Raw genomic sequence first — 8,429 nt, 5'->3', positions numbered from 1 at the left:
CTCGCTCGGGTTGCGCGCGAGCCAGATGGCTCGTCGACGCGACGCCGCTGCTCTCGAGCACGAGGTGCGACAGCTCGGCGCTGAACGCCGATCGAATGCCAAGGCGCTTCAGTGACGTTGTCCGTGATTGCGCCGAGCAGCGGCTCGTCCACGTCGTCGCTGAATGTGGCTTGCGCCGACGGTACGACGACGCAGGCGCGGTCGTCGCCGTGGAAGAGCTCCATGAGCTCGTCGCGCTCGTCCGTGTAGAGCGGCCACGCGACCGGGCTAGCGAGGCCATCGACGTCGAGGCTTGGGACCTCGTCTTGCGGATGCAGCGTCTGGTACACGCAGTGGGCACCGGTCGTGCCCGCGAGGCTGTGCAGCGCCGACGCATACGCGGCTGCGACGCCGTCGTCGGCCATCTTGAGCACCATCGTCGCGATGTGCCAATGATGATGGCCCGTGCCACGATGAGGCGCCCGGACCAGCTGGTGTCACACCAATCTCAAACACGTGAAAAGACGGTGAATTTTCTGTAAAATACGAAAATACGGTCGATTTTAAAAAGACGGCATCGATGAAAATACGGTATATTTGTGAAAAAACGGATGCGTTGGGTCGTGCCAAGGAAAAGACGGGCCGACACCACCTTGTCTAAAGTTTAGACAAGGTGGTGCGAGACCGTAATTCATACCGTAGCTTTGGTGCGAATTGACCGTGCGTTGCTTGGTTGGCAGCAAGGGAATAAATTATTCCCTTGGTTGGCAGATGCGAGCCGGTGGGCCAAATACGAGACAAGGCGGGGCACGGTAACCCGTCCGCTGACGAATGGGCAATGCCCTTGGTGTTGGTCAACGCGTCACAACAACGACGGGTACGAGCATGTCGAGGATGAACACATTGTCTGTTAGTCGTACGACGCACGAGGGCCTCCACAAGTGTAGACGGGGTAAGGACGCGGGCGCAGGCAGGAGGTGCGATCGAAGTGACCGTCCTCTGATTGCACGACAACATGTGTTACAGTGCTTGTGCTGGGTACCACACTGATGTCGTGCAGACACGTACAGCCATGCACGAGTCTTTTGCTGCCTAGAAATTGTTGCGACCTGTTGCATTGCCGTCGACGACGACGACACGCAGTGCCCTTGCCGCATACACGAGCACAAGCAACGATGGGTCTGTTGAACCCAAAATGGACGAATAGCTCACACTAGTTGAAAGTTTAGAAGGATTAATACTAGTAACCTTCTAAACTTTCAAGGTAGCAACCAGTTTCACTATTAAACTTCAAAGCTATCAACTTGATAGTTTTGAAGGTTAGGAGTGAAACCGGTTGCTACGCTCGCCCATGCGTGTATGACGGTAGTTGAAAAGTGGCTGCAATCGAGCTCATGCCGGATAAAAGTCGAGTCCTCACTGCACCATCCTTGTTGGGCATTGAACATTGTGTCTTGAATCACTGTAATCGAAACAACCGTGTGAATAGACACTACTCAATTCGTTTTAGCTTGTGCTTTATCGACTTGCAATCGACAAAAATAGCCACCGCTCGACACGTGCAATTTCGCTCGTCCGTCCAAAGCGTCGGATGTCGAGTCCTGTGCGTCGCCACCACCCGCGTCCTTCCCACGCCGTACGCCATCCTGTCGTACACAAGTGTGGACATATTGTCTTGGCTCGAGTAGACTGCAACGTGCGTCCATTGTTTTGCCTCGCCGGCGCTGCGCTCTTCGAGCCATGCGCTGCCGTATCTCAACGGTCTTCGCTCGTCGACAAGCAACCCCGATGTCTACTACTTGACTGCGCACGACGCCAGTCCGAGCGAGGTGCTACCTTATACAATGGCTCCGTTGTCGAATGGTTCCTGGATGTAGGACCCCGAGGTCGACTCTGAAAGCCACCAAATGCATGACATCGATATGGTTTGAATAGAAGCACTATGCCGACGAGGCCCACTTGTGCCCAAGACACAACGTCCTCAAGCCCAAGCGGAACGTGATCGTCATGCCGAGCCTCGCCCACACGGGTAATCATCTCGTTGTTTTAGCAAACGACGAGCAAGTGACTTAGGTATCTCGCTCGCGTCCGACCAGTCGGACCGCACCGAGTGGCGCGCCGACTTGCATGCGCTCACGAACGACTTGCATCGCACGTACTGTCATCTCCCTTGCGACGTCCTGTGAATCGAAATGAGATCGATTTTGGTAGGTGGACACCTGCATCGATTGTGTGGAGCGAAGACGCGTTGCGCGTCGGCTTCTTCAAGGACGCGGCGCAGGTCAAGCCCAGCGTGCATTCGGTGCTGCTGCAAGGACTCAAGCAGACGACGCCGACAGAAACACCCACACCCTGCGTGAGCCTCTCGTCGCCATACCGGCCCAAACACCTCTAGTTCTGGTGTCAAACAACAAACGCGACCTACTAGTTTAGTAGAATAGCTGGATACGAACGCGGGCTCTAGCATTCTAGTCGGTCCAACGACTGCATTCTTCTTGCACGACGTGGAGATCGTTGCGCCGCAGGCTGGATTCAGGTCGTAGGGCGGTGCGTGTACCGATGTCATGATCGTTCCCAGTCGAGACGTTGATACGCAACTACGTTCTCTCCTGTCGAACACTTGAACCTCTCGACTACCGCGCGGTTGAAGCATGTCGTGTACAGATTCCAATCGTCTTTTCAGCCAAATGGCTTCAAAATGACACAAAAATGTCACAAAAATAAAAACGGGAGCAAACGTGGTGGACGAAAGCACCACACGACTAGAGATGGACAACAATGTGGGGTGGTAGTAGCGAGTGCACGATCGACCGGCACGCGGTGCGGTCGGCGGCTAAGGACAGCGTCGACGAGAGATCCATCGTGAGAGGCCAGTTTTGTCTCCGAGCCGCGGCCTGCGCCATGTCGAGGATACCGCCACTGGAGAGCGGGTTCTTGTTGAGCGCAAGGAGGCGCAGCGACACTGGACGCGCCTGGACCAGCGCGATTGCCCCCATCGAGCCAATGCGGTTGCCGCCCAAGTACAGCTGGCGAAGCGTTTGGCACATGGGCAGGGCGCCTGCAAGCGCCAGGGCCACCGTATCGCTCACGCCTTGACGCACGAGCCGCAAGGAACAAAGAGACGTGCCGCGAGATAAGATGCTTGCGAGCACCGCGTCGTCGTCGTCCATGAGGTCGTTGTCGTCAAGCGACAGTTCGTGTAGTCGTGGCACGACTTCTGTCACAAGGCTTTGCATGCAAGACGGCGTGAGATGCCACGACGTCAACGTGAGCGACCGCAGTCGGCTCAGCGCTGGCAATGCCTCGCAGACGACACGGTGCATGGGACCCCACTTCGTCGAGCGCGACGCCGAGAGCGTCAGCGAGGACAGGCGCGGACACGTCACCAGCCGATGCGCCAGCTTGCACAAGTGGTGCGTGTTACCAAACGAAAGGTGCAGCGAGCGCAGTGATGGCGGCCAAGGCTGATCGAGACGGCAGAGTTGCTGGGACAACAAGGTGGCCTCGAGGCGCAGAGAACGCAGCTGTCGCAGAGACATAAGCGCCAGCATTAGCTCGGTCGTGCACATCAAAGGAACGCTGGCCGTGATGGTCAGTGCCGTCGCGTCACCGCGCTCCAGCCATGTTGTGAGCGCCGTCGTCGAAGCGAGAGGATCGCCCCATGTCGACGCCAGCTCGAGCTCGGTGGCCCGGGAGACGATGACGGCGGCGAGGACGCTATGCATGCTTGTCGTCGAGCCAATGCGCACCCGGACCAGATGCGGCAGTGTTGGCAGCCACGTGCAAAGCTGCTGGACGTCGCGCGCCGAGAAGCTGCAGTCGAGCAGGTGCGTATCGAGTGCGAAGCAAAGGTCGATCGAGCTGATGCGCGGCGAAAGCGACGCGGCGATGGCCACGTGCTGCGGCAGCGCGATCGTGATGCGAACGCTCGTGGCAGGTCCGAGAGGAACGAGCCAGGCGTCGTCGAGGTCAGGCAAGGTCACGGTCGGGTACAATACCATGCAGCGTGCAACGTTCTGTACGCGGTCCATGCGGTCGCGCAGGGACGCGAGGAGGGTGGTGGTCGTCGGCCAGAGGTGGCGGCGCGGTGTCGTGGCCGATAGCGCCAGCAGACTCGTGAGCGCGTCCGTCAAGAGGCACGGTGGCAGCGCAGTCAAGAGCGCGAAGAGGTCGTCGGCGTCGCTGAGGAAGGTCGCGATCGCTTGGACGACGTCGGGTGCGAGTCGTCGCTCGATCGTGGCGGCCATGGCCAGATGGCCTTTTTTGAAGAGTCCTGTGACATTCGATATTGCACTTGAGAGTGTAGGTCGATCCTCTCCAATTGAATAGTATCAAGTGCAGCACTGGATAGTTTGGGTTTGGTGCACGCGGGTAGACTTTGCAGCGTCATACATGTCTCGTCGGTCATATCGGTCTAATGCTAGCGGCTTCCAGCTCCTCGATCGCAACACGACATTGTCCCAGAGTGTACGTACCGGTACTTGTTCATCGTATTGGAAGGCTCGCAACACCAAGCATAGCATCTGGGCACCCTGTTTTTCCGCCGAAATCTGCAGATGTTATCAAATGGTCTCCGCAGATGAGAGTAGAAAAATAGGGTGCTCCGATGCCCGTGTCCAGATGGTGCGAACATGCCAATAAATAGGGTCTTGCAAGCCTTCCACTCGCTCCACTCTCATCTGGCGGCTCCGAAGGAACCGTACATGCGATGACGCATTTAGTACGCCCTGTCGACATTATTGACGCGAGTTTCTTCTTGGTCATCGATGCGGCTGGTGGGCATGTCGTGATCGATGGGTCGCAACACGCAAGACGGATGAAACGGCTAGATTGATACTTCGTCGATACTATTCAAAAGACGCTCCACTGCCAAGTGGCGTCCAGTAAACACAGGTGCTTAAACAACACTAGATAACGTTGGAAGTCACTGTAGCTGGGCTAATAGCCACGACCGACGCGGGGTCATTGCGCTGGTGCTCGCCGCCACGGAGCTGCTCGAGCTGGTGAGCCGGCTGGGTGCTGACATTGTCGTCGTCACCGCACAGGCGAGGCAGCATCGTCGGAGCTTGGATGCACGAAGGAGTGATTTGTGGGACGAGCATCGAGTGTTTCTTCTCGTACGCTTTGCAGAATCGAGTGAGCTCGTGTGCTTTTGTCATGACCATGTCTGTGCTTGGCGCTTGAAGCTTGAGGAGCGTAAAGAGAATGCGAGCAGTTCTGAGCACGCCCTCGACGAGGCGCGAGTCCTGACCTAGCATCGCGAGGGCCTTTTCAAGCACTGTCTGCGTTGCCTCCACGTGGTCGCACGTATTTTGGAAGCGGCTGGTCTGCACGGGCGTTGCGATTTCACTCGCATCGGCCGCGTTTTCAACGCTCGTCGGGGGCGTAGGCTCCATACTGCAGTCCTCAATCTCAAGAGGCGTGCGTACGGTCGCTAGGACGGTGCACGCGTCGACCTCGATATGGGACGACAGTGGCATCGGCGTGTTGGCGTGTTGTTCTCGATGGCACTGGACGATGCACTCTCGCATGCGGCGGAGCGACTCGAGGCTGCATTTGAAGGCCGCGTCCGTGGCTTCAAAGGCGCCGGGTGCCTCCCGGAGGCAATCCACGAGCTTCCATCGGGCGTCGTCGTCGTCTGGATTGTCGGTGAACGTGCACGTGTGCGTGAAGACGCGTGCGCACCATTGTGCAGCTGTTGCGCTCGATTTGAGGGCGCTGTCCAGCGCAAAGCAGTGCTTGTACGTCGTTGGCGCCGAGGCCGTGGTGGCGACGAAGGTTGTGACGGCGTTGTGGCACTCAATCCATTGCACGTTGTCGGAGGATGCTGTTGGCTTGGTCGCGAAGTTGCCCATGGGAGAGAGGGAGTTGGAAATGATTTGTGGCTCGATCCTGTCGATGTTGCACCAGGGTAACATGCCCTTGATTCGATTCCATCCACAAGGCCTTGTCTTGAACGTTGAAAACATGCTACTTTGTATCAAGTGCCCGAGGTCGATGTGATACTATCACATCGACCACCGTTGATAAAATCCACTTGATGCATGTTATGTATCAAGTGGATTTTATCAGCGGTCCAGTAATTGCTGTTGATGGTTCCGCCACTATCAAGTCGCGGCACGGCTACGTGCCATCAATCACATTTCAATTGACGACCATGGGAATATTTTGGCCGAAACCAGTTGCGATAGACGACGCGCGCTGTCGGGAGGCGCTCGCCGCCTGCTGGGGGCCCTGCGAAGCCACAGTCCTCGCACTCCTAGAAGGGAAAGACGACTACCCAGGCACCGCACGCGAAGTCCTCAACCTCATTTGCGAGCGCATGAACAGTGGACTCGAACAACACTTGACGTCTATGGAAGGCACCTTCACCTGGTGCTCCGAGGCCGAAAGCTACCTCAATGCATACCTCACGACGCGTGACACGCAAGACACGAAGACTCTGCGCATCGATGTCGCTGAGCATCTCGAGAAGGCACCGGCCATGACCACGGCCTCGCTGAAGAGCATCGAAAACAGCCTGCTAGCCGTCAACGACGCCATCGGGCACCTCGCCGCGTTCCGCGTCGCCATCAACAACAACTTTGTCGTCCGCTCGCAGGACTGGCGCTGGCAGCGCAACGAGGTGAAGCGCAAGCTTGACGCTGCCGAGACATGCTTCCAAGCGACCAAGGAGGCACTCGAACGCGCTTGCAAAGTTCTGAAGCGCGACTCACACCAAGTCAACGCCATTCAAACCCGCAGCAGAATTGTGCACAAGTTTATCCGGCTCAACAACCGCAACATGCCGCAACTCCAGGAGCAAAGCGAAGCGCTCGTTGTGCTCTGCAGCTCGTATCAGGCTCGCCATCACGAGTACACTTCGTTCGTAATGCAATAAAGAGAAGGACACCGTTCTTGCCAGCAAATGCCTCGGATTTTCTACAAAATTCGCCCCTTGCATGCGTTGCATGTGTGCTCAAGACCATGCTCCGGAGGGTACACATTATTAATAGTTGGAGTCCTGACTTTATAGGGCCATGAGAACTTGAAACTAATGAGGACTCTAAAAAGTCACCAGGAAAAGAGCTTCGAGGTAATACGTCCCCGTAGTGTACCCTTCATTCCTTTCCTCCCGCTTCTTGCTGTCTCCAGGCCTTGCAACGTCGCCGTGAGCAGCGTCAAGGGCATTCAATATCCGGATAGTTCATTTGCATTGCACGCATGCACTGTAGTTTGTTGGGAATAAAATTAGGAAGACAGTTTTGTAGCTTCTTTTCGTTAACTCATGGTGACCAAGGTTTAGTAAATCCGGCGTTGAAGACACGTCGTCAAGCGCCGAGCGTGATCGCTGGGTGCACGTAGCAACGCTGAAAGAGCGAATGGCTGACGCATCGACTTGATATTTTTTGCCCACTCGACACTTGACGCTCGCACTTGACACAATCCAGCTGGTGCGGCAAGAAAACCAATCTTCTTCATTTCACAAAACGCAGAGCATGGGAAACTACTTCACGACGACGCCGCCGCCGCCTCCACCTCAGGACATTGCACGCTGCCGCGACGCAGAATCTGCCGGGTGGGGCAACTGCCGCGGGTCGATCCTCGCGCTCCTCGACGAAAAGTACCAGTATTCCCCCGAAGCGCTTGAGTACATCAAGGCGATTTACACCCACATGGACCGAGCACTCGATCTCCACCAAGGCGCGACCCAAGAGATGTACCAGTGGTGTGACCAGGTCGAAAGCTACATTGGTGGCTTTCTTCTGTGCGACAACCGAGCCGATGCCGCGATGCTTCGGGACGCGATCCTCCCGCTCCTCAACGTGGCGGAACAAACGATGAAGGCCACAATTAAAAGCCTCGAGTCTGCCATTCTGGACGTCAACGAGGCCATTGGTTTGCTCATCCAATTCCGCGTCGCCATCGACAACAGCTTTGCCCCCAACGCTGGGCGCCTCGTCGCACAGCGCAATGCGGCCACGCTCAGCCTCGAAGCTGCCAACGCGTGCCTTGTGGCGACCAAGGACGCACTTGAGCGCGCCAGGGACGCTTTGAAGCGCGACGTGAACCTCGCTAAAGCCATCGCCGCAAACTCAGGAGTGGTGCGCGTGTTTATCGCGATGGACACCGTGGCGCCGTCGGACGTGAAGAAACGTTGTAAAGAGCTCACCACACACTGTCAGTCGTACAAAGGTTGGCACCGCGAATACATGGAGTATCTCTTGCAAGCAAGGGAATAAAACGAAGCGTGGTCCTCCCCTAGAATACACAACTGTACATTAATAATACACGACGCCTGTGTTTTTTCAGTGCCAGAGTTTTTATTATGGCATCTTTTGATGCAGAATTTCAATCTATTGCCGAAAGACATGCCGCGACGAAGCGCCTTCTGGAGTTGATCGAGGCGGTTCCGACTCGAGCAAAACGGCGCTCAATTTAAATGTATGCAAACTGGTGTTCTAGACGAT

The sequence above is a fragment of the Saprolegnia parasitica genome, assembly GCF_000151545.1.
Source record: "Saprolegnia parasitica CBS 223.65 unplaced genomic scaffold supercont2.13, whole genome shotgun sequence".
Lineage (NCBI taxonomy): Eukaryota > Oomycota > Saprolegniomycetes > Saprolegniales > Saprolegniaceae > Saprolegnia > Saprolegnia parasitica.
Note: the sequence above shows the minus strand (reverse complement) of the source record.